Source organism: Symphalangus syndactylus, chromosome 12, assembly GCF_028878055.3.
Source record: "Symphalangus syndactylus isolate Jambi chromosome 12, NHGRI_mSymSyn1-v2.1_pri, whole genome shotgun sequence".
NCBI classification, from domain to species: domain Eukaryota; kingdom Metazoa; phylum Chordata; class Mammalia; order Primates; family Hylobatidae; genus Symphalangus; species Symphalangus syndactylus.
In genome coordinates, this window is record NC_072441.2 from 76,609,513 (window position 1) to 76,619,805 (window position 10,293).

Sequence of the window (10,293 nt, forward strand, 5' to 3'; positions counted from 1 at the left end):
GATAGGCCTCAAAGTGCTCCAAATGTCCACTTGCAGTTTATACAAAAAGAGTGTTTCAAACTGCTGAAACAAAAGAAAGGTTCAAGTCTGTGGGATGAATGCAGGGAATAGAAATGATTTTCACAGAAGTATTCTGTGTAGTTTTTACTTGAAGATATTTCGGTTTTCACCATAGGGCTCAAAGATTTCCAAATGCCCACTTGCAGATTCTTCAAAAAGATTGTTTCAAAACAATCTAAAGAAAGGTTCTACTCTGTTAGATGAATGCACAGATCAGAAAGAAGTTTCACAGAATGCTTCTGTGTAGTTTTAATGGGATGATATTTAAGTTTTCACCATAGGCCTCACTGTTCTCCAAATATCCACTTGCAGAATCTGCAATAAAGTCTTTCAAAACTGCTGAATCAAAAGTAAGTTTCAACTCAGTTAGATGAAAGCACAGATGAGAAAGAAGTTTCACAGAATGCTTCTGCGTAGTTTTTATTTGAATTTATTCCTTTTTCCACAATAGGCCTCAAAGCATTCCAAATGTCCACTTGCAGATTCTACCAAAACAGTGTTTCAAAACTGCTCAATCAAAAGAAAGGTTCTACTCTGTGAGATGAATGAACAGAAAAGAAAGAAGTTACACAGAATGCTTCCGAGTAGTTTTTATGGGAAGATATTTCTTTTTTCAACATAGGCCTCAAATCTCTAGAAATATCCAATTGCAGATTCTATAAAAAGTCTGTTCCAAAGAGGCACAACCAAAAGAAAGGTTAAACTCTCGGAGATCAATGCAGAGTTCATAAAGAAGTTTCACAGATTGCCTCTGTGTAGTTTTTATTTGAAGATATTCCTTTTTCCATGATAGGCCTCATAGCGCTTCAAATGTCCACTTGCAGTTTATACAAAAAGAGTGTTTCAAAACTGCTGATACAAAAGAAAGGTTCAAGTCTGTGAGATGAATGCAGAAAATAGGAAGGAATTTCACAAAAGTACATTGTGTAGTTTTTACTTGAAGATATTTCGTTTTTCACCGTAGGCCTCAATGTTCTCCAAATATCCACTTGCAGATCCTACAAAAAGTCTTTCAAAAATGTTCAATCAAAAGTAAATTGCAACTCAGTTAGATGAATGCACAGATCAGAAAGAAGTTTCACAGAATGCTTCTGCGTAGTTTTTATTTGCAGATATTCCTTTTTTCACGAGAGACCTCAAAGCGCTGCAAATATCCACTTGCAGATTCCACCAAAAGGGTGTTTCAAAACTGCTCAATCAAAAGAAAGGTTCTACTCTGTGAGATGAATGAACAGAATAGAAAGAAGTTTCACAGAATGTTTGTGAGTAGTTTTTATGGGAAGATACTTCGTTTTTCACTGTAGGCCTCAAAGTTCTCCAAATGTCAATTTGCAGATTCTACAAAAAGAGTGTTTCAAAACTGCTCAATTAAAAGTAAGGTTCAACTCCATTAGATGAATGCACAGATCAGAAAAAAGTTTGGCAGAATGCTTCCGTGTAGTTTTTATGGGAATATATTACTTTCTAAATCATAGGTTTCAAAGCTCTAGAAATATCCAATTGCAGATTCTACAAAAAGCCTTTTTCAAAGTGGTACAATCAAAAGAAAGGTTAAACTCTCTGAGATGAATGCACACGTCATAAAGAAGTTTCACAGATTACCTCTGTGTAGTATTTATTTGAAGATACTCCTTTTTCAATGATAGGCCTCAAAGCGCTACAAATGTCCACTTGCAGTTTATACAAAAAGAGTGTTTCAAAACTGCTGAATCAAAAGAAAGGTTCAAGTCTGTGAGATTAATGCAGTGAATAGATAGGATTTTCACCGAAGTATTCTGTGTAGTTTTTACTTGAAGATACTTCATTTTTCACCATAGGCCTCATAGATCTCCAAGTGTAAAATTTCAGATTCTGCAAAAAGAGAGTTTCAAAGCTGCTCAATCAAAAGAAATGTTCTACTGTGCTAGATGAATGCACAGATCAGAAAGAAGTTTCACTGAATGTTTCCATATAGTTTTTATGGGAAGATACTTCTTTTTTAACGATAGGCCTCAAAGCTCTAGAAATATCCAATTGCAGATTCACAAAAAGACTGTTTCAAAGATGCACATTCAAAAGAAATTTTAAACTATCTGATATGAATGCACAGTTCACAAAGAAATTTAACAGATTACTTCTGTATAGTTTCTATTTGAAGATATTTTTTTCTCTACCATAGGCCTCAAAGTGCTCCAAATGTCGACTTGCAGTTTATACAAAAAGAGTGTTTCAAAACTGCTGAATCAAAAGAAGGGTTAAAGTCTCTGAGATGAATGCAGAGAATAGAAAGGATTTTCACAGAAGTATTCTGTGTAGTTTTCACTTGAAGATATTTTGTTTTTCACCATAGGCCTCAAAGTTCTCCAAATTTCCACGTGCAGAATCTGGAAAAAGAGTGTTTTAAAACTGCTCAATCAAAAGAAAAGTTCTACTCTGTTAGATGAAAGCACAGATCAGAAACAAGTTTCACAGAATGCTTCTGGTAGTTTTAATGGGGAGATATTTTGTTTTTCACTGAGGCCTCAATGTTCTCCAAATATCCACTTGCAGATTCTACAAAAAGAGTCTTTCAAAACTGTTCAATCAAAAGTATGGTTCAACTCAGTTAGATGAACGCACAGATCAGAAAGAAGTTTCACAGAATGCTTCCGAGTAGTTTTTATGGGAAGATAATTCTTTATTCACCAGAGCCCTCAAAGCTATGGAAATATCCAACTGCAGATTCTACAAAAAGCCCGTTTCAAAGTGGCACAATCAAAAGAAAGGTTCAACTCTCTGAGATGAATGCACAGTTCATTATGAAGTTTCACAGATTACTTCTGTGTGGTTTTTATTTGAAGATATTCCTTTTTCCACGATGGGCCTCAAAGTGCTCCAAATGTTCCCTTGCAATTTATACAAAAAGAGTGTTTCAAAACTGCTGAATCAAAGACTGGTTCAAGTCTGTGAGATGAATTAAGAGAATAGAAAGGATTTTCACAGATGCATTCTGTGTAGTATTTACTTGAAGATATTTCGTTTTTCACCGTAGTCCTCGAAGTTCTACAAATGTCCACCTGCAGATTCTACAAAAAGAGTGTTAAAAAACTGCTCAAAGGAAAATTCAACTCTGTTAGATGAAAGCACAGATCAGAAAGGAGTTTCACAGGATGCTTCCGTGTAGTTTTTAAGGGAAGATACTACTTTTTTAACCATAGGCCTCAAAGCTGTAAAAGTATCCAATTGCAGATTCTACAAAAAGCATGTTACAAAGCAGCACAATCAAAAGAAATGTTATACTCTCTGTGATGAATGCACAGTTCATAAAGAAATTTCACAGATTACATCTGTGGAGTTTTTATTTGAAGGAATTCATTTTACCACAATAGGCCTGAAAGCACTCCAAATGTCCACTTGCAGATTCTACCAAAAGAGTGTTTCTAACCTGCTCAGTCAAAAGAAAGGTTCTACTCTGTGAGATGAATGAACAGCAAAGATTGAAGTTTCACAGAATGCTTCTGTGTAGTTTTTATGGGAAGATACTTCGTTTTTCACCGTATGCCTCAATTTTCACCACATATCCAGTTGCAGAATCTACAAAAAGAGTGTTTCAAAACTGCTCAATCAAAAGTAAGTTTCTACTCTGTGAGATGAATGAACAGAATGGAAAGAAGTTTCACAGAATGCTTCTGCGTAGTTTTTATTTGAAGATATTCCTATTTCCAAGATAGGTCTCAAAGCGCTCCAAATGTCCACTTTCAGATTCTACCAAAAGAGTGTTTCAAAACTGCTCAATCAAAAGAAAGGTTCCACTCTGTGAGATGAATGAACAGAATGGAAAGAAGTGTCACATAATGCTTCTGTGTAGTTTTTATGGGAGGATAATTCATTTTTCACGGCAGTCCTCAAAGTTCTCCAAATGTCCACCTGCAGATCCTACAAAAAGAGTGTTTCAAAACTGCTCAATCAAAAGTAAGGTTCAACTCTGTTAGATGAATACACAGATCAGAAAGCAGTTTCACAGAATCCTTCCGTGTAATTTTTATGGGAAGACACTTCTATTTTCCACCATAGGCCTCAAATCTCTAGAAATATCCAATTGCAGATTCTACAAAGAGCCTGTTACAAAGTGGCACAATCAAAAGAAAAGTTAAACTCTCTCAGATGAATGCACAGTTCATAAAGTAGTTTCACAGATTACTTCTGTGTAGTTTTTATTTGAAGATATTCCTTTTTCCATGATAGGCCTCAAAGCGATCCGAAAGTCCTCTAGCACATTAAACAAAAAGAGTGTTTCAAAACTGCTGCATCAAAAGAAAGGTTCAAGTGTGTGAGATGAATGCAGAGAATAGAAAGGATTTTCATAGAAGTATTCTGTGTAGTTTTTACTTGAAGATATTTCGTTTTTACATAGGCCTCAAAGATCTCCAAATGTCCACTTGCAGATTCTGCATAGTGTTTGAAAACTGCTCAATCAATAGAAAGGTTCTACTCTTTTAGATGAATGCACAGATCACAAAGAAATTTCACAGAATGCTGCAGTGTAGTTTTATTAGGAAGATATTTCGTTTCTCACCATGGGACTCAATGTTCTCCAAATATCCGCTTGCAGATTCTACAAAAAGAGTCTTTCAAAACTGCTCAATCAAAAGTAAGGCTCAACGCAGTTAGATGAATACACCGATAAGAAAGAAGTTTCACAGAATGCTTCTGTGTAGTTTTTATTTGAAGATATACCTTTTTCCACTATAGGCCCGTTAGCGCTCCGAATGTCCTGCTGCAGTTTCTACAGAAAGAGTGTTTCAGAACTGCTCAATCAAAAGAAAGCTTCAACTCTGATGGTTGAATGCACACAAGAGAAATAAGTTTCACAGAATGCTTCTGTGTAGTTTAATTTGAAGATATTCCTTTTTCCACTATGGGCCTCTTAGCGCTCCGAATGTCCGCTTGCAGTTTCTACAGAAAGAGTGTTTCAAAACTGCTCAACAAAAAGTAAGCGTCAAATCTGTTAGTTGAATGCACAGAAGAGAAAGAAGTTTCACAGAATGCTTCTGTGTAGTTTTTACTTCAAGATATTTCTTTTTCCACTATTGGCCCCCTAGTGCTCCGAATGTCCAATTGCAGTTTCCACAGAAACAGTGTTTCTGAACTGCTCAATCAAAAGTATTCTTCAAACCTGTTAGTTGAAAGAACAGAACAGAAAGAACTTTCACAGAATGCTTCTGTGTAGTTTCTATTTGAGGATATTTATTTTTCCACTATAGTCCTCTTAGCACTCCAAATGTCCACGAGCAGTTTCTACAGAAATAGTGTTTCAGAACTGCTCAATCAAAAGTTAGGTTCAACTCTGTTAGTTGAATGCACAGAACAGAAAGAACTTTCACAGAATGCTTCTGTAAAGTGTTTATATGGGGACATTCCTTTGTCCAATTAAGCCCCTTAGCGCTCAGAATGTCCAACTGCGGTTTCCACAAAAAGAGTGTGTCAGAATTGCACAATCAAAAGTACGCTTCAACGCTGTTAGTTGAATGCACAGAACAGAAAGAAGTTTCACAAAATGATTCTCTGTAGTTTTTATTTGAAGATACCCCTTTTTCCACTATATGCCCCATAGCGCTCCAAATGTCCACTTGCAGTTTCTACAGAAAGAGTGTTTCAAAACTGCTCTATCAAAAGTAAGCTTCACCTCTGTTAGTTGAATGTACAGAACAGAAAGAAGTTTCACAGAATTCTTCTGTGTAGTTTTTATTTGAGGATATTCCTTTTTCCACTATAGGCCCCTTAGCGCTCTGAATGTCCTCTTGCAGTTTCTACAGAAAGAGTGTTTCAGAACTGCTCAATGAAAAGTAATCTTCAACTCTGTTAGTTGAATGCAAAGAACAGAAAGAAGTTTCACAGAATGATTCTGTGTAGTTTTTATTTGAAGATAGTCCTTTTTCCACTATAGGCCACTTAGCGCTCTGAATGTCCACTTGCAGTTTCTACAGAAAGAGTGTTTCAGAACTGCTCAATGAAAAGTAATCTTCAACTCTGTTAGTTGAATGCAAAGAACAGAAAGAAGTTTCACAGAATGATTCTGTGTAGTTTTTATTTGAAGATAGTCCTTTTTCCACTATAGGCCACTTAGCGCTCTGAATGTCCACTTGCAGTTTCTACAGAAAGAGTGTTTAAGAACTGCTCAATCAAAAGTAACTTTCAACTGTGTTAGTTGAATGCACAGAACAGAAAGTGGTTACACAGAATGCTTCTGTGTAGTTTTTACTTGAAGATATTTCTTTTTCCGCTATAGGCCCCTTAGCGCTCCGAATGTCTACTTGCAGTTTCTACAGAAAGAGTGTTTCAGATCTCCTCAACCAAATGTAAGCTTCAACTCTGTTAGTTGAATGCACAGAACAGAAGGCAGTTTCACAGAATGCTTCTGTGTAGCTTTTATATAAAGATATTAATTTTTCCACCATTGGCCCCTTAGCGCTCCGAATGTCCACTTGCAGTTTCTACAGAAAGAGCTTTTCAGAACTGATTTATCAAAAGTAAGCTTCAACTCTGTTAGTTGAATTCACAGAACAGAAAAAAGTCTCGCAGAATTCTTCTGTGTAGTTTTTATTTGAGGATATTTCTTTTTCCACTATAGGCCCCTTAGCGCTCTGAATGTCCACTTGCAGTTTCTACACAAAGAGTGTTTCAGAACTGCTCAATCAAAAGTGAGCTTCAACTCTGTTAGTTGAATGCAAAGAACAGAAAGAAGTTTCTCAGAATGCTTCTGTGTTGTTTTTATTTCAGGATATTCCTTTTTCCACTATAGGCCCCTTAGCGCTCAGAAGTCCACCTGCAGTTTCTACAGAAAGAGTTTTTCAGAACTGCTCAGTCAAAAGTAAGCTTCAACTTTCTTAGTTGAATGCCCAGAACACAAAGAAGTTTCACAGAATGCTTCTCTGTAGTTTTTATTTGAAGATATTATTTTTCCACTATACTCCCTTAGCCCTGAGAATGTCCACTTGCAGTCTCGTAAGAAAGTGTGTTTCAGAACTGCTCAATCAAAAGCTGGCTTCAACTCTGTTTGTTGAATGCAGAGAATGGAAAGAAGTTTCACAGAATGCTTCTGTGTAGTTTTATTTGAGGATATTCCTTTTTCCTCTCTTGGCCCTTTACCGCTAATAATGTCCACTTGCAGTTTCTACAGAAAGAGTGTTTCATAACTGCTCAGTCAAAAGGAAGCTTCAACTCTGTTAGTTGAATGCACAGAACAGAAAGAGGATTCACAGAATGCTTCTCTGTAGTTTTTATTTGAAGATGTTCCTTTTTCCACTATAGGCCCCTTAGCGCTCCTAATGTCCACTTGCAGTTTCTACAGAAAGAGTGTTTCAGAACTGCTTAATCAAAAGTAAGCTTCAACTCTGTTTGTTACATGCACAGAACAGAAAGAAGTTTCACAGAATGCTTCTGTGTAGTTTTTATTTGAAGTTATTTCTTTTTCCACTAATGGCCCATTAGCGCTCCGAATGTCCAATTGCAGTTTCTACAGAAGGAGTGTTTCTGAACTGCTCAATCAAAAGTATTCTTCAACCCTGATAGTTGAATGCACAGAACAGAAAGAAGTTTCACAGAATGCTTTTGTGTAGTTTATATTTCAGGATATATATTTTGCCACTGTAGTTCTCTTAGCGTTCCTAATGTCCACTAGCAGTTTCTACAGAAATAGTGTTTCAGAACTGCTCAATCAAAAGTAAGGTTCAACTATGTTAGTTGAATGCACAGAACCAAAAGAAGTTTCACAGAAGGCTTCTGTAAAGTCTTTATATGTGGATATTCCTTTTTCCACTATAAGCCATTTAGCGCTCAGAATTTCCACCTGTGGTTTCTACAAAAAGAGTGTGTCAAAACTGCTCAATCAAAAGTACGCTTCAACGCTGTTAGTTGAATGCACAGAACAGAAAGAAGTTTCACGGAATGCTTCTCTGTAGTTTTTATTTGAAGATATCCCTTTTTCCACTATATGCCCCATAGCGCTCCAAATGTACACTTGCAGTTTCTACAGAGTGTGTCAGAACTGCTCAATCAAAAGTAAGCTTCAACTCTGTTAATTGAATGCACGGAACAGAAAGAAGTCTCACAGAATTCTTCTGTGTAGTTTTTATTTGAGGATATTCCTTTTTCCATTATAGGCCCCTTAGCGCTCTGAATGTCCACTTGCAGTTTCTACAGAAAGAGTGTTACAGAACTGCTCAATCAAAAGTAAGCTTCAAATCTGTTACTTGAATGCGCAGAACAGAAAGAAGTTTCACGGAACGCTTCTGTGTAGTTTTTATTTGAGGATATTCCTTTTTCCACTATAGGACCAATAGCGCTCTGAATGTCCACTTGCAGAATCTGCAGAAAGAGTGTTTCAGAACTGCTCAATCAAAAGTACTCTTCAACTCTGTTAGTTGAATGCAAAGCACTGAAAGAAGTTTCACAGAATGGTTCTGTGTAGTTTTTATTTGAAGATTGTCCTTTTTCCACTATTAGCTTCTTAGCACTCTGAATGTAATCTTGCAGTTTCTACAGAAAGAGTGTTTCAGAACTGCTCAATGAAAAGTAAGCTTCAACTCTGTTAGTTGAATGCACAGAACAGAAAGAAGTTTCACATAATGCTTCTGTGTAGTTTTTATTGGAAGATATTCATTTTTCCACTAATGGCCACTTAGCGCTCTGAATGTCCACTTGCAGTTTCTACAGAGTGTTTCAGAACTGCTTAATCAAAAGTAATCTTCAACTCAGTTAGTTGAATGCAAAGAACAGGAAGAAGTTTCACAGAATGCTTCTGTGTAATTTTTATATGAATATAGTCCTTTTTCCACTGTTTTCCTCTTAGCGCTCTGAATGTCCACTTGCAGTTTCTACAGAAAGAGTGTTTCAGAACTGCTCAGTCAAAACTAAGCTTCAACTCTGTTAGTTGAATGCACAGAACAGAAAGAAGTTTCACAGAATGCTTCTCTGTAGTTTTTATTTGAAGATATCCCTTTTTCCACTATATGCCCCATAGCGCTCCAAATGTCCACTTGTAGTTTCTACAGAAAGAGTGTTTCAGAACTGCTCAATCAAAAGTAAGCTTCACCTCTGTTAGTTGAATGCACAGAAGAGAAAGAGGTCTCACAGAATGCTTCTGTGTAGCTTTTATTTGAAGATATTTCTTTCTCCACTATAGACTCCTTAGCGCTCCGAATGTCCAATTGCAGTTTCTACAGAAAGAGTGTTTCAGATCTCAACAAAATGTAAGCTTCAATCAGTTAGTTGAATGCACAGAACAGAAGGAAGTTTCACAGAATGCTTCTGTGTAGTTTTTATATAAAGATATTTCTTTTCCACCATTGGCCCCTAAGCGCTCCGAATGTCCACATGCAGTTTCTACAGAAAGAGTGTTTCAGAACGGCTCAATCAAAAGTAATCTTCTACTCTGTTAGTTGAATGCAAAGAACAGAAAGAAGTTTCACAGAATGCGTCTGTGTAGTTTTTATTTGAAGATATTTCTTTTTCCATTATTGGCCACATAGCGCTCTGTGTGTCCACTTGCAGTTTCTAAAGAAAGAGTGTTTCAGAACGGCTCAATCAAAAGTAATCTTCAACTCTGTTAGTTGAATGCGCAGAACAGAAAGAAGTTTCACAGAATGCTTCTGTGTACTGTGTATTTGAGAATATTCCTTTTTCCTCTCTAGTCCCATTACCGCGACGAATGTCAACATGCAGCTTCTACAGAAAACGTTTTTCAGAACTGCTTAATCCAAAGTAAGCTTCAGCTCTGTTAGTTGAATGCAAAGAACAGAAAGAAGTTTCACAGAATGCTTCTGTGTAGTTTTTATTTGAAGATATTCCTTTTTCCACTATTGGCCCCTTAGCGCTCTGAATGTCCACTTGCAGTTTCTAAAGAAAGAGTGTTTCAGAACTGTTTAATCAAAAGTAATCTTCAACTATGTTAGTTGAATGCAAAGAAAAGAAAGAAGTTTCACAGAATGCTTCTGTGTAGTTTTTATTTCACGATATTCCTTTTTCCACTGTAGGCCCCTTAGCGCTCTGAATGGCCACTTGAAGTTTCTTCAGATAGAGAGTTTCAGAACTGCTCAATAAAAAGTAAATGTCCACTTTCAGTTTCTACATAAAGAGTGTTTCATAACTGCTCAATCAAAAGTAAGCTTCAACTCTGTTGGTTGAATGCACAGAACAGAAAGAAGTTTCACAGAATGCTTCTGTGTAGTTTTTATTTGAAGATATTCCTTTTTCCACTATGGGACCCTTAGCTCT